At 50.2% G+C, this 19,323-nt stretch overlaps 1 protein-coding gene across 1 annotated transcript in view; it reads right to left on the reverse strand.

Moving 5' to 3' along the window:
* LOC144179063 (uncharacterized) overlaps nt 1-17,504 on the reverse strand; it is a 367,429-nt gene extending 349,925 nt beyond the window's left edge. The window contains exon 1 of the mRNA XM_077707253.1: nt 17,228-17,504. The gene's annotated coding sequence lies outside the window, so the exon portion shown is untranslated. The remainder of the gene's footprint in view (nt 1-17,227) is intronic.
* Between the last annotated feature and the right edge of the window lie 1,819 nt (nt 17,505-19,323).

The raw sequence follows: 19,323 nt of genomic DNA on the forward strand, positions 1-19,323 counted from the left end.
GCTGTAGCTGTTTAAGGACGATTAGCTTTAATGGCGACTGCTCCTGCTTCCTTCCAGAGGAGAGAGGCCCGTCTGAGCGGGCGTGAGACGCCTCGAGGACCCATCACTTATCGCATTTATTGCCGGCACGTCGATAGGCCCTTGCATACACCCGTCCTGCCAAGACTATTTTGACGAAACCGATCATGCACGCGTCGGTGCCGCTGTACTGCAGCAAGACTACTCGGGAGCGTTGCGCGATGCGGTGGGGCTAAGCGTTGGCACATGTGCGCGTGAACCCCGTACCGCTCCCTGCGCGTTGATGGGTTGCGCGCAGGCTGCTAGCGTAAATCCAGCGAGCGAAATGTTGGGCAACGAAATAAACGCGCCTGGAGGCAGCGGCCCTCTTCATGTACAGAGTAGACCCCCGTGAGGCGTGCCGAACGCTAGGCAGTCATTGCTTAAAGCGCGCGAAGCGAGACAACACCAAGCTACAGCAGCTGCTGGCACGGTCCAGGCCTTCTTCACACGGGCAGTTGCTGTTACGGGGCATGCAAACGCTGGAGCACAACTTCCGCAGTCCTTTTCTCCTATGGGGGAAAGAGGGCGGGGGTTGGTCCCTTTAACGTCCCATAGCTGTCCCCGCAGCAAATCTTGTCAGCGCTTCGAAATAAGGAACAGGGCGACGACCACAGAGACGAGGCCGGCCAGAGCGGCGCCCAGATTGCAGATTCCTGCACCCAGGGCCCGAAAGGAACACATCTGGTCGGCGAACGACGACGGGCCCGCATAGCTCAAGTGCCAAGGGTTAAATTATGACGCCGCTTACAACGTGGCCGACCGGCCCCGTGTGCCGGCGGCCGAAGAGGCGCCTGCCTGTCCCGTGATTAAAGGGGCGCCCCAAACAAATGACAGCGGGAGAAAATAAGACAGCGCCAATGGGCGTCGCTCCATCACCTGGGAGATGGGAGGAAAGGCGCTCCCTCCAACGACGTCGGTAACAACTCTCCGCCACGAGGGACGAAAAAGGAAAGCGAAGAAGGGTAGAGAAAAATAAGGTACACGTCGTCTCCCTCTGCACGGACGGACGGACGGAGCGCGGAGGCACACACACCGTCCGGCAGGAAATAAAAGAGATGGCTTCCACCCTCGCCCTCTCCATCACGAGTGCCTCCCCACCTGCGGTCCATCTCGGCAACCTTTGTCGTCTTGTGCCGCGACGGGCCGCCAGCACGCGTGCCTCGCGCGGTGTCCGCACCAAGCGGCGGTCACGAATTCCAGGCAAGGAAACGCGGCCCAAGTCTGTGCGTGTGTCCGTGTACGGTGGCCGGGACGCTGCACCAGGCGACGGGGAATTGCAAGGGGCCCATCGGACGCCGAGAAATGAGCAGCGGCGGCCGTCGCCTTTCTTCCCATTAGGGACACCCGCTCTTTCCCCCGGCGCCATCAAAACCTCGATGGGCGCGTTGTCTCCGGGCGGAGCCGCCACCGTAGCGAACGTGCTCCTTCGATGCCCCCGAGAGGCTTTGCGCCGGTATCGAGAAGATCCCGAGCGGCGTGTCGCGAGTGCGAGAGCGGGGCAAATGAAGCGTGCATTCAACCTGTACCGATTTCGCACCCATTTCTACTCGCTGCGCACGGCTACACGCGCTCTACAAATACTCAAATCATCGTAATGGGAGTTCGTCTTTTACACCTTCTCTCACATAAGTTGACTGTGGGTATACGTCATTTTTTAACATATCAGACGTTGTCCTCATGAAAGATTCCCAAGCTAGTCTGGAAGTACAAGACACCACTTAGGTAGCCTGTGCTTGCTAAGGCTGCAACGCTGTCTTTTTTGTACCTGTTCGTTTTTCTTAAAAAAAAAGTGCACCTAAGCTTTCTCGTACGATGTGAGAAAGCGTGAGCATTACTTCTCACTGAGTTATGTCGCAGAGTTTGGTGTCGCCAAGTTTTGTGCACCTAAGTGTACGATCCAGCGATATACGCAAAAAACTCGAATTTTTACGGGCAGGCTTCACTGCACGACCAAATGTTGGAAATCTGGTTCAAGCTTTACACTATGCCCCCTTAAAGTCGGCGTCACTATTTTACACAAATGAATTCCTGGGATGAAAATAAAAAAGGGCAATATAGACAGTTTTACCAAAATATGAAGGCTTTAGCGCCTTTTTTTTTTTTTCTTTTTTAATCGACCATCCGGAAGAATTTGTCAGCTCGTTTCGGCCACGCGGTTTAGAGTTTCTAAGTATCTAATGTCGAGAAACACGTGAGAACTAAGTCTTAGTGCTAAAGCATATTACTATCTAATTATAAAACGCCCTGTACTTCATGCAGTTTCCCTTAATTGAATGAGCTGCACTTCCCCCTTGCTTGACTTGCCGGAACTGTTGAAAAAGGCATCAAGCTTCAAATTTACTCTTAGCGCCTTCCTTTCCTGGTCAAGGAAGTCCTCAGAGCGGTGAAGAATAGCTTGTGAACGTCTGGTAGCAAAAATGTCTGACTTATGACAGAAAAGCATTAGCCTAAATCAGAAACAAAGCAAGCACGCAGATAAAACGCGGGATGTGTCTTGAAGTACGTGTGCCTATGTGCGTGCGTCTAGCGTGTTACGCATGTTGTTTTAACGCTTTAGGTGGCTTGGCGGGAAAAAGCCGTTATTCTCGCAACAACAAGTTCACAATGCAACGGTAGCGAATGTTCGCTTGGTTCTCGCGCGTCTAGTTCGCACTAATCGCTTGTGTGTACGTGCCCGGAAAGTTTTCTTACTTTTTGCTTACGAACAGGAAAAGCCTTTGATATGCGATCTTGCCTGCAAACAACAATCTTCCGCTGAAAACAAGTAAACAGACGCTCTTTTGCTGATACAAAAGACGGAAGTGCCTATTTCCCCGGGAATGCAAATCGAATTATACCTGTGTAATGCCTGTGCTACACGCAACTTTCAATTGATTATTGAAAGCTGGCCCACAAGTTCGCCCTTGTATTTGCAATGGGGCCCTCGATAGACAATTGGTTCAACGGCCTTCGGGAGGCCTTTGAAACGGCCGTGTAGCACGGGCAATACACGGTTGTTTCCAAGGCCTTCCGAAGGCCTTCGAAGCAATTCTCTATCGAGTGCCCCATTTTGAATACACACTATAGACTCGTAACTGGGCGTTCAACTGCCAATCGAAAGTTGCCGGGTAGCAGGATGCTGCACTGTCCCACAAGATCATTTTTTGTCCTGCCAACACGTCGCTGCCGCAGGCGGCCCACAGGGTCGTAGCAGAGTGGTTAACGCCGCTTCTTAAGCATTCGGGCCTGGCTTCGATACCGAGAATTTACAAAATAGCAAAAACCTTCAATTTTATATCCCAAGGCTCGCCCGAGGGTTCGGTCTTGGACCGTGGCGGAAACAGAAAACGCGCGTGCGTCGAGATTCCGGCGGAGGTTCGACATCCCTGACTGATGTAAATTAATCCGTCGCCTCTTACTATGGCGCGGCTACAAGCCTAGTTGTAGTTTAAGCGCGCTAGCTCCCCACCCAGAGAAAATCGGTACCAGTGCCCAAGAGGTGCAAGACAGAGGCACCGGACATGCTGATACGAGCGGCAGAAGAGAGACGAAAAGATACGCTGGCTACATAGTCATCCCACGAATGAGAGGTCAAAGGCAGTCCAGTCCCAGCGCTGCATAAAAAGCGGGATTTATAGCCATAGTGGGCTCGAAATGCCGCATGACCGTATAAAAGAGAAGGGGGAGAAGGCCTCGGCTCCCAGGGCGTCGCCCGCGGCAAGTTGCACTGGCGTTGCAGCGCGTGTAGCGCCGTGCGTGGCGATGTGCTGCGGAGGAAGAGGACGTTCAAAGCCTAACACTAGGGGCGAAGAAGCTGAAAGAGGCTGAAAGCAGCATCAGCACAGTCGGATTCGTATTTGCGCAACGACGGCGCATTTTCTCGGGAGTACGGGGGATTTTTCCCCCCATGCTGTTCCTTTCCCCACATAAAACAGCAATTTTCCTGCTTTTTTCTTCTGTCCTTATTATTTGGGAGAGCAGAGATTATGTGCAAGGTAGGAGAGAAAATTGCTTATTTTTCTTGTCTTAATCCCATCCCATAGAACGCGCCGCTGTTTGTGATTCAGATCTCGTATAGATAGCATGCACACATCTGGGCTGGGCCAAAGAAGCGTGGAGAAGGCAAAGGAAAACGACGCACGAAACGAAAGGAGCTGCTCGGGGGTTTCCTAAATACACGGCTCTCTCCGGCGGCGAAGGGCAGGCAGCTAACACAACGTTTCCAACAGTAATGGCACTGCCAAAGTTTCCTTTTCCTGCGACCGGAGATAGAGAAGGGGGCGCACAATGCGCAACAAAAGAGAGGAGCAAGAGCAAAGAGAGAGAAAGATAGAATTGCCGGATTCACGAGGGCTTAGGAAGAGGACGGAAGGAGATGGCCGGGGAGGAGGCCCGGAGGTGTACGGCGGAGGGAATGCCAGCCACCATAAGACGCGGGGGGCTCTTCTTCTTCAGGCGGCAGATCAGCGAGGGTGCGATAAAAATCGGAATATACACCAACCGCACAAAGCGGGGCCTCAGCTGCAGCAGCGAACGCAGTATTTCTCGCCGGTGCCTGCGCGCGGGAGATTATACCTCGAAACAAACGCCCGTGCCGCCGCGCGAACACACGCTCGCCGGCGCCGCCCAACAGCAGAAGCAGCAGTTCGTCGCAGGGCGGTAGCAAGGGGAGGAGTGGGGAACGAGCTCCTGCGGAGAAGGCTTTGCCGCCAAGCAAGAAGAACTCCTCGCGCACGCACGCACGCGCACAAACTGCTGTCGAGCGCGCGCTTGCGCGAGCCCGCCATATATCTCGGAGCCTCCGTGCAAGAAATAAAGGAGGCCGTATAAATTTCATCGCTCGCTGCTCCGCCTTTTCTTACCCCTCCTCTCTCTGTCTCCCTCGCTTTCCTCTCTCCCTTCCGTCGATCATAAACTTCGCGCTAAGCACAGAAGCCCTACCGAGAGGCGAGAAAATCCTTGGCGGGTTGCCCTGTGTCAGGAAAGAAAGAAGAAAAGAAAAGATGGCCGCGGCGAGTAGGTGCGATAACATTAGAGAATTTTTTCGCGGCTCAGTACATTTACAGGCAAGGACGCCTGTTTCGAATTGGTTTAAGCGTGCACACCGGAGTATTCCTTTCAATGTGCAAGATGCCCCGATTGGCGTTCGCGATTGAAGGCAATTCAGGCAAGAGCGATTACTGCAGCAGAGACAAAGCAAAACTTAAGGATAGTAAAAATAAAAGAAGGAACGTAGAGATTATGTTTGTTTTCATCAAACAAGAACAGTAATGCTTGTTCGCCAACCTCTACGGACTCGCGTCAACTCTGCCCTCTGCGCAGCCTGCGGATTACACAACAAGGCTAAAGAGAAATGTCGCGCCCTCAGCTTCCACTGTGAACAAGAAATATTATCGTGCCCAGGGGTACTTGGGCTGGCAAGCATGTTCACACGCTCTTCCAGCAGGCTCAGTGGAAGCGCACTTGCATTCTGCTCTGGCCACGCGGGTTCGAATCCCGCACAGTGTTTTTGTTTATTTACAATTTCCCCTTTACAGCGGCGGCCATGTTGCTAGTATTCGTGTTCGCGTGCGACAATGACCGTCACTTTCAACTTTGATCAGGAATCTAATGCTGTCGCCTTAATAAAAAGCAGTGCTGTAAACGTAACCCCCCGATTCGCTCACAACCGGTGAAGAAAAACTTGAGGCATGAAAATTACCCCCCCCCCCCCCCCCCGCTTTTTTTGTTCGAGAAGCGCCTGGTGGTGAAAGAAGAAATACAGACACGTCTTGCGTCATGTGCTGGCTCTCAGCGGCCCCTCTTGTGTTTTCTTCTCCTTGGGCGAAAAGCAAAAAAGAGGGAAAACCTAGTCTTCCACGATTGCGGTACTTCCCATCTTGCCGTGAGTAAAGGTCCTGAACCACTCAGCGGAGATGATGAGAAATTCACGGGATTGTTCCCGACAGGCGCCTCGGCATCCTCATCCCCACTCGCGCACGTGGGAAAGCAGGTACGAGTCGAGGGGCCTAAAGGGGTTGCTAGAGCTGCTGCCACCGCCAACACAACTGCGGCCGCCTCTCTTGACATTAGGTTTCACATGCATGCCACTTAATCATATCTGGTCATCTCCATCTTCTCGTACAGCCCAGCACCGGCGGAGAAATCAAATAAAGGTCATTTTAGTCTGATGAAAACCAGTCTACAGTCGCTTTAAGTATGTTGATTACAGTAAATGCAGTAAATAAATCGCAATAAGAAGAAATTAACATATATTCGAGGAGGGTCGCGACATAAAACCTGGGTGAGTTAGGTTTGCTGGAGTAGCGAAAAAAAAAAACAAAACGGGAAGAAACAGTTGACGCTTTCAAAAAAAAAAATGCTGTGTTGTAGAAATTGGTCTTTTCCATAACTTTGGCTCAGATTTTGTCGCAACCGTTATACATTTGTCTTTTCCCTAACACTTACTCGGATTTTGTCGCAACCGTTAGAACTTTTAAAACGCACGACCACTCCTCCAGTCACGGATTTTTCGTTCAGATCTGATCTCCCGAGTCAGATTAATCCAAAATCTTAAGCTGTCCGATGTTCAAGGCTATAGCTTCATCCAACAAAAAAAAGAAGAAAAAAGAAAGAGGCTGGAGGTGGGCGAGGGGGCCCGCTTTCCGTCGCCCCGAGCTAGCAATCCTCTTCCTCCAGTGCGCGTTTTCCTTAGTCCGCAGCAGCAGGCAGCCAGACTAATCACGAAAACGCGCCCCGGTGACGGATTGAATTGCCACAGCTCGCGGCCAACGGAACGGGCTGCTGGGGTTAGCGCGAATCCGAGCACACAGGGCTGGTGGGTACAGAGGACGAAGGGGCTAAAGGACACACTCCCTCGGCCAAACGCCTGCCAGACGAAAACGCCCCTTAATAAGGGTCCCCACCCGCCTCATCCCGCCACACGATTAACTTGACACGCCCAATTCAAGCTTCTGCATGACGGCATTTTTCCCCTTTAACTTGACCCCCGCCGCGATCACGGTGCCCGCGAGCGACCACTCAGTGCCCATACCTGCGGCTCATCTAGCGGGTGTAGTCCAGCCCGTCACCACGGCCGGAATGAAGGGCGGATGGAGGAGGAATAGAAGGGGGGGTCATTTGGCGACGACTGCGGCCGCTTTGCATGACCGGCCGAGAACACCCCTCGGAACGCGCTATGCGGTGGAGCCGCCGTGTATATGCCGCAGACACGAAATCAAGAGAAAAAGGCTGCACGAAGGGGAAACGCAGTAAACAGGCGATCGATGCAGCAGACCGAGGTGCGTGTCGCGGGGGCGCATGCGCGCCCGCGACGGCGCGAGCCCGTGCGTAATTACGGCACCGGCGGGCAGCTCGTTTCGCGCCCCGGCCGCCGCCTCCCACGCGCTCTTCCGCAGCCTCCCGCGTCTCCGGCACCCGTTCTCTTCTGAGTCACAACCGGCGCTGGCGCGCACTCCCCGCTCATCCCGCTGCTTCCTCGGTGGGACTCGATATCCGGGCCTCCCTAACGAGCTCAGTATGCAGAGCTGCGCCATTTCGCACCCCTTTCGCTTGCCGAGCAGGCTCCTTCTCCCCGCATTCCTTTCCCTTTTCTTTTCTCTCCCATTTCTGCACTGTCCGCGGGAAAAGAAGGACGACACTATGGGTAAAACGCGTTTAGAATGTAAATACTGCGGTACAAAACTCGCGCCAAGGGCATATATACACTTTTTTTTTATGCATATATGACTGATTGTGAACCTTTGAACAATAAACCGCGCAGGCTGTTTGTGAGCAAGTGGTGTGCGACTTCGGGGAAACCCAAGTTCTCTTGAAACGCGCATTTGAAATTCCCGCCAAAACATTTCCTGACAGGGGAAACTGCCTATTCAGGGTGTCGACTTTCCACATTCTCAAGCAATTCCGCATGTGTATGCGGAATTCCTTATCTTCTACGTATAGAGCACTGCCTGGTGTGGAAGACGAAATAACATCTGTCACCACTGAGAACAAACTAGACAGGTGCCACCTACTGGGAACGCTTATGGGGCAAAAATAGCACGCCCTCGTTACAACAGGATACAGCCCCTCTGCTGTAGTTTTCGGATGGAAGGCCCGAAACCTCCCACGTCGGGAGAGCCCTTCGTCCTGAGGTGGTCCTAAACAGGCTGATCAACTAATGGATGAAATTAAAGGCTGTCTCTAACAGCTACGCACTTTGAACCCACGTGTCTGTCTTTAATGATCCAATTTAAGCTTGTATCAATAAGTTTCGTTTTATCTTGTAAGCCCCCAAAATAAAGTCGACGTTGACACCTGAAAACGGGCCTGGCACGCTGTTGTCTGCTGGCTTTCGCTGGAAGGGTCCCAATATATCTTTCTACGTAGCAACCCCAGCAAAGACGTTACGATAATGTTTAACACATGGCGTGAAAAGCATACGTGTACAGCAAAATAAAACACGATGTCTCCCACGAAGTATTGCCGCGCTAAACAAGCGCGAAAGGTGGAGATATAAAAGCTACACAAGAGCTAGTTAAAAAACACACTCAAGAACAGCTTTGCGTTAAAGACCTCTGAAAGGCGTCCTCCACGGCGATTTCGACAATCGTCATTCATGCTGCCGCAGGAATCATGTAGTACGCTTCGCTAGGGCCTCGCTCAAAGGGAAAAGCCGTCTTTTACAGCCAGCATATTCTGCACGCTTAAGAGCTTAACAAATCGGTGAATTCTCAGCGCTTCACGGTGCAAACACGGCCCTTTCGCGTTGCTTTAGGGGCTCGACAAGCCTGTTTACGGCACCTTTTACCTCTCCTCCCGTCCTGCGCTCCGTACGAAGCAATTAGCTCTTCCTGCTTTTTTCATCACGCACGTCGTCCGCATAGTCAGGCAAAATGGCTGCGCCGCCCTTCATTCATCGACGGGAAGCAAGGATCGCTCTTTATTCATTCCGCACATCAACCGTTCCCCTTCGCTCCCTATCTATCCGTTCTCTTCAGTCGTTCTCGCCCTCTCCGAATAACAGGGAGAACAAAAAACGAAAGAACTCTCCGAGCTCATCCAGCGGTACCAGCAGCAGTGCAAATCTCGTCCCTACCGCGTCGCAGAACGAACATACCGGGCAACGAAAGGGGGCCCCGACAGAGGGGGAAACGGACGGACGTGTGGTGGGAGGGACTCAAGGTGCCGGGAAGGGTGGATGCGACCGACCCGCTGCTCCGGCCCCGCTGAATTCCCCATTTTTGAAATGAAAGGGGACGGTCGGGCTCCTCGGGCTCCCGCGTGCATCCCTGCGCGCTCCTTTCCATTCTTGCCAAACGAAGCGGCGCAGACGGCCCACGGTGTCTCTCCCCATCTCTCCCGTCGCTGCCAAATTTATTTCCCGTTCGCTTCCTCCGTCCCTTTGCCTCGGAGGAAAGAAGCCGAGCGACGAAAAATAAGGGAGGCTGCCGCTTCCAGCGGATATTAAAAAAAGAAAGGAAGAAGGGAGAAGCAGGGAAGAAGCCAGGGGCGGCGGAGGGGCCAGGGAGGGCAGGGAGCGAGGAAAACGACGGGAACGGAAAAGCAGAACGCGGCGGGCTCCGTAAGAGCGAGACGCACGGGGCCACGAGACATTGGCCAGAGAAAAGGTGACGTATTCGGGGCCTCCGGCGAATGGCATTACGGCCCGGATCTGCATCGGAGAAGGAAGGGCAACCGCCGCTCTCCGTACAAATTCCTCCCCCTTTTTGTTTACTCCCTCCCCTTTTTCCCTGCCGCCGCCGCCGCCAGCATCTTCCTTTTGTTCCGCGCCGCGCCGCCTCCGCTCCTGAAAAACCGAGCGCCTCCACAGCGCACGCTGCTGCCTGGTACGCACCGGAAATAACAGTAATGTCGCGAATAAAAGAAGCAAAAGCCGGCGGTTCTTTTTTATTTCATTTTAAAGAGGCGTGCCACGACGACTTGCAAAATAAAAACAGCTTCAGCGGCGGAACGGGAAAGGAGGGGTGACGGGAGGCGGCTAGCGAGGCCCAGGCAGACAGGCTGACGGGAAGCGCGGGAGAGGGATGGAGGAGAGGATGGGAAGAGTGCAGCCTCAAAAGTTTGCATCCTCCACGCTTTTCATCGAATGGGAATGCATTTTTAAAACGCTCCACCCCCTTCAGCTTCCCGCGCCTGCGCGGAGGACGGCGGCGGAGCGCAAGAGCCGCACGGGAGAGCCCCCTCGCGCGTGCGCACACGCACGTTTTAAAAGGCGCCGACTCGAAGCGAAAGAGGCCGCGGAGGAGAGCCGGGAAAAAACGGAAATTGAAAACGAAGGCTCGAAGGGAGTTTCGCTTTCTTCGCAAGTCTAAAAAGGGCGTACGGATGGAAGAGGCCCAGAGGGAGAGCGAGAAACACCCGGGAATCGATTTCGCGAGCGCGCAATTGCACTCCGCACTGCGCATGCCCCGAGGGAAGCACCTTTAGAAATTGAACTCTGCGCCCAGCGGTTCCTGCCAACGGAACCGGCCTGTCAGGAGGCCGACGAGGCTAGGCTAAAAAGAGATGAAAACAATACGAAAAAGAAAAAAAAATACTTCTAGGGCTCGCGACTGCAGCACACTGCCTCTAAAGAGAAAACCCGTCCGTAAATAAAGCGCACGCAAAAAGAATGTATTTAGTAGAGCGAATAAACATTTAGTTTTTTTTTCTACGCAATTTATCCGGCTGGTCGAAAGGACACTGATGATTAGTGGTTCTTGTCGTACTTGGAACGTTTTCTATACAAGAGGTCATATACAGCCTGTCTGTTATACTGACAATGCCTGATGCCTAATTAAGTACACCGCGAAAGCTTATTCAGTTATTCGATATTAGGTCTCAACAAACAGGCACGTTAGCTTACAAGTATAGACAAGGAATAAAAGTGATAGAGAGTTAAAATGAGCTCCGGATTCGAAGTGAACTCGGGATGTCCACTGTTAGAGCGCGTGCGGGGTTTTTGTTGACCTTTCTGCTCGAGGCTGTAAATTCTTCGCTTAGTTTGGTGCTGACGTTAGCTGCAGTGCAAACAACTGCACCTCAAGAATACGATCAACTGTAACTGCCAGGCAACACGGGTCGCGTTCTTCCATTGGCGGGGCGGCCAGGAGGGATTACGGTGAGAACTGATACTGCAACCAGAAGCTGGCTTCTCTGCACCAGCGGTGACCTAGAGGAAAAGCATCCCTTCCGGAAATAAACGCCCGAGGCGCGGGGGTGAGAACGCTGTAGAGCGATTTTCTACTACAAGGTAACGGAAGGATGCTGGATTACTAGGGAGCTCACCTAATGGGGCGAAAAAAAAAGGGCGGAGGCTAATCTTTAGGTTCTAGGGCATCAAGCTGAGAGCTAGTAAGTGTGAGAAGTTTGCGACACAAAATTTTTCGTCCCTTATGAAATTTCGCCGGTACAATTTGTTTTAAATGCAGAGCATTTCAGTAACTCACGATGTCACCCGCATTGACGTCCGGAGTCGTAGTCCGCACCCCTCCCCCTACACTATATATAAAAAAATACTATCCGGCGCCTGGTTTCGATCCCTCGACCCTGCGGGCGGAACGCAATGTACATGGTGCTCTACCCACTGCGCCACAATGGCAACACAGAATGGGAGGCTACGAACGCGCCTTATATCCTTGACTCATTCAAACTACGTCAAGAAGCTGCTGATACAACGCATTCACTACCACCAACTCCCCAAACACTAAACGTTAACGCAATACACCCACCCCCTATGCGACGCATTTACTCGAGTCCCCCTCGCGGGGAGATGGGCCCAATTTTCGAAATCCAGGAACACGAATAAAAGCAAATGCTCTGTGCTGAACACCGACTGATTTAATGCTTGTGTTGATTATTGGCAGCGAAAAAATCTGCAGAAATTCACAGAATTGTCTTTTGCTTGTTCTGTAATTAGGAGCAAGATATACATAAAAAAAAAACAGGCATCTCTCATTTCTGAGTACAGCGCTTCCGAGTCAGGAGGGCGGCGATCACGAAGGAGGAGATGTCTAAGGATTGAAAACCGCTTTTTTTAATACTTTATTAATAGCCCCGATGTTCGAGTTGCACGTGCCCTTTTTGACAACCGAGGCACATTCTACACCGGAACGACAGACAGTTGAGAACAGTTTCAGGAGGGGCACAGAGCTCTTTAGACACCCAGCAAGCTGCTCCTAAGTGCGGCAGAGCTCTTTACTTGATAGTACTAACATGCGATGCGGATTGAAGGTAAGCGGTAAGCTTGTCATCAAATAGCACACATAGGTCAGTGGTTGTCAACATTCCAGGCGAAGGATGGTCTTGAACTAAGTACTGAAAAAGACGGCAGCCTGTTCTACGCATGAAAAACACTATTTTTGTTTTCACAGCGCCTAAAATCACCGCGTTTTCCTTGCACCTCTGGCTGAAAGCGGCGACGCCTCTTTACATATGCCTAGAATCAGGCGTGTTACTTTCTTGACCATCGCGATGCAATAAACACTTAACAAAAATGATACTTCGTTATAGCAACCCAAACAACACTGACAAATCAATAAAACAGGAGAAGTAGGAAAGCAGAACCTCAAGACCACTACAGGATAAATAGAAACAAGAGTACTGCACGCTGTTAACATTGAAGTACAAGTCTGCCATTCTAGTAACTTATTAAAAAGACGAAGAAAACCGTCGGCTGTGTTTAATAGGAGCGGTTTCTCGTTGCCCAGTAATGAAAACGACATCAAAGCTAAGATCAAGGAACACAGTATCGAACTGCCTCCTAAACTGAACCGCTTCAGACGTTCGTTGCATGAACGAAACAGGATTAGTAGCTACAGAACGGTTGCACATAAGCACATGTTGCTCGGAAAGAAGTGCGTCTCTAACACTGTACGACAAAAGACTGCGTGAAACAGAGTACCACCCTCCCTCCAACCCCCCCCCCCCCCTTTTTTCGGTTTCTTTCCAAAAAAGAAAACAGGAATTCAGATGTAGCACAAAGAAGTGAAATTAGCTGGACGTCACTAGCAATAACTTTTGCAACCCTTTCGAAAACACAACAATGCGAGGTGGCTAACAGGCAGGCATGTGGAATGTGAAAGATTGAACCAAAGTATTAAATATAGCGTTTGGGATAGGGGGCGAATAGTTCCCCAGCGGCAGCAGTTTTTCTGACGGGGGAAAAGACCGAAATATTCCTACGGTGTCGAGATATATCCTCCGGGGGTAAACATTATTTCGTAGCCTTTCCACTAGGGTGCGCCTGATGGCGCAGGTGTTGCTTTTGCGTGTAAAACCCCAAATTTAGACTAAGGAACAAACTAGAAAAAGTGGAAGATGTCGCCACGTACCATCGTCGATATTTAACAAGCGTGAATACGCAAATACGAACGAATGTGCGACAATTTGAACATTTTGTTACATTAGATTTAAAATTCCCGTGAACCAACATGAACAAACTTTACCGCCTTAAGCGATTGTCGCTGCTAGCCATCCCGGCGAACCAAAGTCGTCTAAAGTGTCTTTTAACGCCTGTTATGAGTGTTTCAATTTCTGCTCCCGCTAGGCAGATTTCGCAAACCACGCTGACTTTGAAAAACAATGTTTTGGCCAGGGACAAGGGCTCCACGCCCCTGACATTCCGGGAATGTCGCTGTACCATCTGAGAGCTAACCAGCAGGTTAGCCGTGCACACAACATTGCCGGTATAAGTTTAATCGACAGCGTTAAATAGGAAGGTCCCAGTGGAAGATACACGTGGGGTGGGGGGGGGGGGGGGGGGGGGGGGCGGGGGGATTTCGTAGGAAAAGCTAATGTTCTGTATCAGAAGTAAAACTGTATTTGCGTCATGACCGCTGACCGCTTTCAGTTGTCCACCTTACTGCACCTACAGGCAGGAGGGGGGCATTCATAGCTACCCAAGGTAAAAAAAAGACGGACGAAAAAGCGGCCCTCGGCAGAGCGGGGTGTTCTAAAAATTGGTAGTGGAATGCAAATGGCACGGCAGAGTTGTGCAGAAAGCAGTATTTTTTAAGCTCAAGCGGCAAAAACCGTAAACAAACACAGCAACTGTTGGCAAACAATAACGAGCAGCATGCGGGTAAAATTCCGGGAGCAGCCTAATTACACACACGCATGTCGCAATACACGTTTTTTTTTTTTTTTTACATCTCACAGCATGCATCACGAGCTTCTCTTTTGTATGCGTGTCAAAGTATTCTTTTTTTTTTCGTACTAAAATACCTCAACAGATATAACACAATTATAAGGGCGATTACGAAAGACACGTTATACACACAAAGCATGTAACCGAATTTCGTTATTCTGTCCACAGGATTAACGTTTGTCAATATTTTTCGTTGCGACGAGATATCTTCCTTATAAAAACTAAAAAAAAAGATAATCATTCTGTTGATTTTTCGTAACTATGCCAAAATTTACTCCTTCACAATCCTTGAAACTTTGTAATTAAAATTGGATCACCGCTGAAAAACAAAATGTGTTCATTTCTTTTTGCACTTATTTTACTCCCAAAGCAATACGTAGCCGAGGTTATGTGGCAGACACTAACATGTATTTTATAAGTACACTTTCGCACATTTTTCCCCAACATGAATTCCAATTTCGGTATTCTACTACCCAGAGTTCGTCAGCTGACCAAACAAGCTCGTGCCATAAAGAATAGTAATTTAGTTGTACTTCTGTCGTCACAGCAGTACTTATGCAGGACGCGAGTACAGAACAAAAGAAAGCGAAATAAAACTAAATTACAGGCTGACGGACCAAATGATAAAAAAATATATATATTTCTCGCAAATTAATTATTGATTGTTGGGTTTAACACGCCGACGCAACGCAGGCGATGGGGCGCGCCGTAGTGGAGGGCTCCGGATTAATTTTGATCATCTGGGATCTTTAACGTGCGCCGAAATCTCGTACACACGGGCGTTTTTGTTTTCCGCCACCATCAGAAAAGCGGCCGCCGCGGCCGGCAATCGAACCCGCGACCTCTTACTCAGCAGCGCAACGACTTAGCCACTGAGCCACCGCGGCGGGCCCAAATTAATTATAACCACCTACGAGGACCCAATCTCTTACTTTCGATTTATTATATAATAAGCTAATATACGCCAGGCGCGTGCGCAGTTCCATCTCGTGGATCGGCCGCTAGGCAGAAATTTTTCGACCGCTTCCGGCAAAGCTGTTTTGGTTGCGCGGATATCGCCAATGTAGACAACTAATGCGTCAGTCATACTTACGCATTAAAAAGCATAACGAAATTTCGCGCTAACACGACTTTTTCGTTAACCCCAGTTGTTTTAGTTGTTTTTATCAGTTCACCGCGGGGTTTAAAAGTTTAGGAATTCCCGTCAACCGTCAATACGCACGTTTTTAGGGCAGCGGCATGGTTTAAGAAAAGGGCTTTACTTTGCGCTTTACCGAAACTATCTTAACACGAGCTTGGGAGGAGGTTCCAGTCATTTTTTTATATTTAGGAACAAAGGATTCGTGATAAACGTAATTACGATGTTATGCTCGTATATGTCTCTGGCCATAGCAAGACGATATGCGCGGAAAAGGAGTAAAAAGCGTTAGTTTTAGAACAGGGTTGTCGTTCTAAATTCTATGAAAGCAGTGGCGGTAACTTTTATAGCCCAGCGAAGGATCAGGACGGTCTAGAGGCTTTATTTTTGTTTTGTTTCTCGTGGAAGGTGGCGGCAGGAATTTGATACAATAAAGCGGACTGTCCGATTTTGCAGTACTGACAGCTGCCGCTGTGGGAAAAAAAACAAAACAAATACCTATCGCGTCAATTTAATTATTCTATAATATTTTTTTAAGCACGCGAGTAAGCGCAACAAACTTAAACGACCAACAGATGAAGCAGATCAGATTGCGCTTGCGTCCGCGATTTCTGGTTCCTCGGATGTTTCCACCACCTCCCTCTGAGCTCACCAAAACTCTGCCCATACGCGGAATATTAAATGCAATAGTTAAATGCAGCTTGCTTTTGCGATATCCGCTATAATTTTGTACTTTCAAAAGTACGGATGCATTCGCTTCACTAAGCAATTTTGTTTTTCACTTTCCGGGAATGAATTCCAAGTTCCATGAATGACTATTAAGTATTTCAGCTCTGGAATAACTACCCATCGCATGCTGATGTTTCGCTTGAGCTTCGTGCAGCGCCCCCGCACACAAAATTATCACGGATAGCTGGATGGAGACAATCAATCAAATGGAGGCATATGCATAACCTATCACGCGCTAGCGTGGTGATGGAAGCGTTCCTCGTGGTATGCTGCTTGAATTTTTCTTTTGAAAATAAACGAAAGAAAACGGCTTCAAATGAAAGCGCATGCGGCAATTAACATTTGGCGGTATTCACAAAATGTAGCCGTGTACGAAAGCGAGACCTTAGGCGTGCAGTCCGCGGGCGGCTGACACTCGTCAAGCAATAAAAAGACATATTTCAGGGGCCATTCATCGCCTTTGGCGGAGCACGAGCCGTGCTTACCGTTATACCACGTAAAAAGGGTGGCCAGTAGTATTCAGGCACGCCTCGGGAAGATTGGGCTTGGTGTGGGAGAGCACCAGTAGGATTTGCAGCGAACCCGTACTTCCCTCCGGCGGAGCATGCGCCGTGATACGGAGATATATACTCCCATCCACTAGCCAAAAAACACGGCGATGAACATACGGCGGCGAGCACGCACTCGTCAAGCAGAGAGAAGAGTGCCTTCCCGATGAACTGACCCGTAAAATAAACTGCTCTTTAATCCTTTGTGATAAACTATTTACAGCCGAAGCGGTAGAATCAAATCGGGGTGGTGGTATACTACAAAGCTATAACGATGCACGCCGTACAGTGGGAGTTAAATTTTGAACGCCTTGGGTTAACACTGTTCTTCGTCCGTGTGTTCTTGTTGCGCTTCAAATCATGGCATCTATTTACCGTAGCCTCATCGAGGCATAAATTGACCACTTTCACCCTCCAACGCAGTGAATGCGAAATTGCCACACCGAAAAAGAAAAACCACAAGCTGCCCCACGAAGAATGCTTTTTTGAACGGAACCGAGTCAATAAACACTTCATACACGACCCCCCCCCCCCCTTTTCTTCCCCCAACTCCCGCCCCCCACAAAAGGGGGAGAATGTTACGCGATGTCCACTTCTGACAACTCGATCCAAGTTATTCTAGCTAGTGCAAAATCGACAACTTACTACAGGCCAGTGAGGGAACTTCCGAAGCCGTCCACGATCCCACCTACGGGCCCGTCACGGAGATTTCTGTTCACTGCCGTACCTTCCAAGGACGACGCACACACCGCATGGCAGGACGAAAGGAACGTTCTCCGCTTACTTCACTCCGAAATCGCGCTGCAGATCGGAATACGCCTTCAGACTAAGCACAGAGACGAAGCACATCTGCGTAGCGAGCGAGGCATGCAACAGCATCCTTCCGTCGCTCGCTCGTGTTTAGTTGATATTTACCCTCTCCCGCGGAGCGCGCTCTGACACGCAAATAAGTAAACATGCGACGGCCGGCTGTGATCTATTGACGCCGCTAGCATGAAAATAATGCGCTCGCGAACCCTGAAGCCTTGGCAGCGTCTTCGCGCGGCTGAGCAAGTCTTGTTTAGGCGCCATCACACGCCACCTGCGTGCGCGGTGAGCAGTTGCAAATCGCGCGCGCTCGAACGGCCATTGTCACCGACGCGCGCGAGCCAACGTGTCACGACTCAGCGGGGAACGCATAACCCCGGGGGCCAAAGACACGTAAAGCTATGACGACGCTGCCGCCGCGTAGGGCGCCCCAATAAAAACCAGCCGGAACTCTGGGCTCGGGAACTCCATCTAGGAATAACGGGTTCACCGACCCCGATTTGTGCACGGCGAACTCTGACGGGCGGTTTAACGAACCAGAAGACCGTTGGAACGGCAGAACCAGCGAAAAAATAGGTCCTGGGTCTTGCTGAGACGTCAGACCATTCGCATACAAACTGCGGCGTCTACCGTGAGAGAGGCGAAGGATTTTGGAATGAGGGCATGCGTGAGTCCCCAATTATATCACACTGACGTCCCCGTCAAACCCAGCCTGGAGATACGGGCCCGCATTGTGGTGAGCTTGTCACTTCGGGTACCAAGCCGTGGTGGATGATGCGGACGAGTTAACAGATACCACATTAAAAACATTTAACACTGCGAAGAACTGGGAAGCTACGCCGCCAACGGAGTTCACATTAGGTTCCGCGCAGTGAGGCGCGCGCGCGCACGCACAAAAAGACGAAGATTGCCTCAAACGAGGACTGAGTCATAACACCAAACCAAACAGATGTGCATGTTTAGTTGCAACTACACCTGCTCAAGCGCATTCTCAATGCTAGAAAAAAAAAAGATACTTGTTGATGTAAAAGTTTGTTATAGTTTGTTTCTGTTATCCAAGAGAAAACTACAAACAACAAAACTGAATGTCGTGTAAGAAGGCTTTCACCGCGTAAATAAGAGAAAAAACAGCCATCTTTCCAAAAGCGCTATCCGGGCAGTTCGTGAGCATGTTGCGATGCCTCCGTGACACATAACACGAGCTGCGATCGAATTCTTAGCGGCAAAAAAAAAAAAAAAAAAAGACTTGCGGGTGAATTTTATATGCGTTTAGCGCGCGGCCCCTGGAACTTGTGCAGTCTATAAAGCCTCGTTAGGCTCATGTGTTCCCAAAATCAACGCTACGAAAACAGGAGCGCATAATTCGGGAGAAGGGCCCCAATCGGGGGGTACTGGCGCCGCTACAAACAAAAGCATGCTGCAATGCGATAGTACGACTATTAGTGTGAATGAGCGCCCCACAACGGGGCTCATAAGTGACAATACTAATTATAACGCGCCAAGCAAAACAATACTGCCCTTAAAGGGACACTGAAGTATTCGTCGAAGTTTTCTGGTTCTGCTTTGTGAAGAAAAGCCAAAGTAATTTATAACTTCGACTATTAGCCGAAATTCTAGTGTCGTGTGTTATCTGTACCAGGCAGCTGAGCTTCTATGCGCCATTTGCAACTGGTTTGCAATCTTTTTTCACGCTCGCGGAATTGAATGCGAAATTACCTTTAAAGCAATTTTCATGCTTCATCGTACACCTTTAGCTATAGCTAATTACCATAGCGGGGGTCTTGTGAGATACAGTTCAAAGCAAACTTGAAACCATCGGAGCCAAGGGAGGCAGAATAAAAACATTCAAACACTGCGGGTTGAATGCACCGAAGCTATAAACACCTGGGCTAGGAGGCGCACCGTTGTGGCGGGCTGCGGAATAATTTGAACCA

This window comes from Haemaphysalis longicornis, unplaced genomic scaffold (genome assembly GCF_048455015.1).
Source record: "Haemaphysalis longicornis isolate Haplotype H1 unplaced genomic scaffold, Haemaphysalis longicornis Haplotype H1 scaffold_4, whole genome shotgun sequence".
Lineage (NCBI taxonomy): Eukaryota > Metazoa > Arthropoda > Arachnida > Ixodida > Ixodidae > Haemaphysalis > Haemaphysalis longicornis.